At 21.2% G+C, this 1,785-nt stretch overlaps 1 long non-coding RNA gene across 1 annotated transcript; it reads right to left on the bottom strand.

The window, feature by feature from the left end:
* Window positions 1-513: 513 nt before the first annotated feature.
* LOC137826914 (uncharacterized) lies at window positions 514-1,008 on the bottom strand. Its single transcript, XR_011083622.2, has 2 exons — window positions 913-1,008; window positions 514-745 (listed from the first exon to the last, which is right to left on the bottom strand). It is a non-coding gene; the product is annotated as an uncharacterized LOC137826914 (long non-coding RNA).
* Window positions 1,009-1,785: the final 777 nt, after the last annotated feature.

The raw sequence follows: 1,785 nt of genomic DNA, 5'->3' as shown, positions 1-1,785 counted from the left end.
CTCGTTTAAATCACGTAAACTAATTATTACATTATTTTATCTTTTTTTATTAAAAATTGATGTCTCAACCCTTTCTTGTTTTAAAGCTTCTTTCATAAGATCATATTTATAATAATTTATATTAATTTTAAAATTTTAATATGTTTCTTTCATATAAATTAAAATGTATATATATATATATATATATTAAATATATTAAAAAGTAAATTATTTAATATTTTTCATTCCTATTCACTTTTTTTTATAAAATTGGAGATAAGCAATCAATGCTATATATTTTCTTTATGCGCAATGAATGAAAAAATTAAATGCAATATATTTTCTTGTTTTAAAGCTTCTTTCATAAGATTATGTTTATAATAACTTATATTAATTTAAAATTATAATATATTTGTTTCATATAAATTATTTATCTGTTTAAATGAAGATTTCCATTTTTCTTATCTTAAATTTAAATATCTCAATTAATATTTCAAATTTAAATAAAAATATATAAAAATTAATAAATATATATTAAAAAGACTTAATTGAAACTCACTTTATTTAAAGTTTTATAAAATAGCCACAGGTATATAATAAATTAATCATAGACAACAACATTTATCTACGGTTCCTTGTTCGATACAGAAACTACTCTTAAACCCCTTTGATGCACAATCTTTCTTGCAATTTTCAGTGCAAAGACCGAAGCACAGAAGATCTTCATCGATCATTCCTGTTACTTGTTCTGCTATTGCTCCTCCTCCTACATTCACGTTCAGATCACCATAAAAAATTTATGAACTTTCACCACAAAATTATACCAAATTTCACCATAAAAAAACAAGAAATAATAAGAAAATATCACTTTTCCTCGGATTATATGCCAAATAGTATATTAGAGAATGAAAGTAATTTGGTTTTTTCAATTACCTGATGTAAGAACCAAAACAACACACAAAACACTGAATAGAAAAGGATGACAGAAGCGAGAAGCCATTTCAAGAGAATGATATTTTTCAGTTTGATCTTTTGTTTATGGTGAGATGAATGTTTAGGATTCTACTCATTATATAAAGGCTATTGATGATTATCATTTAATGCGTTATTGAATATAAATTAAAAAATAAACCTTTTGGTCAAAAGAAAATCAAGAAAGTTATTTAATAAATGAATTATTTAATACATTTAAAGTTTAAAATTTAATTTTTAAATTCTTTTGTTTTTATTAATAAACAAGGTTCAGATTTTCAGTTTAAAGAGTGGTTGTTATTTGAGTATTTTATGGAAAGTAGTGAAGAGTGATAAAATGTTCCTTTCTTTCTCATTAATGTCATTAATATTGTAATTAATAATTATTATAACTTCTCCATGATATGCTTCAAAAGATGTTTTTAATTTTGGCAAACATATTTAATTAAAAATTAACAAACAATATTAATGTGTAAAAATATTATAATTTTGTATCAATTATTTGGATATAAATCAATAAATCAATAATGTGAATTTTTTTTAAATTGCATTTAACAAACTTTTTTATATACAAACACCTATTTATCTAGCACCTTCAAAAATATCTATATACTATAAACCCTAAACATTGTTCAAAGCATATAATTATTTACATTATAATCTACACATACACACAAAACAAATATATAAATATATATATATATATATATATATATAAAAGTATTTATACAAGGAGGAAAATAAATAAAGTCTATTCTTTTATTCTTTTCCAAACGTTGTTACTATAATTGTTTCTATATATACATACTTATATACATAGCAATTCACAATGAA

The sequence above is a fragment of the Phaseolus vulgaris genome, chromosome 8, assembly GCF_051622355.1.
Source record: "Phaseolus vulgaris cultivar YP4 chromosome 8, ASM5162235v1, whole genome shotgun sequence".
NCBI lineage: Eukaryota > Viridiplantae > Streptophyta > Magnoliopsida > Fabales > Fabaceae > Phaseolus > Phaseolus vulgaris.
The sequence above is the reverse complement of the archived record's forward strand: the minus strand, read 5'-3'. Positions and strand labels throughout refer to the sequence as shown.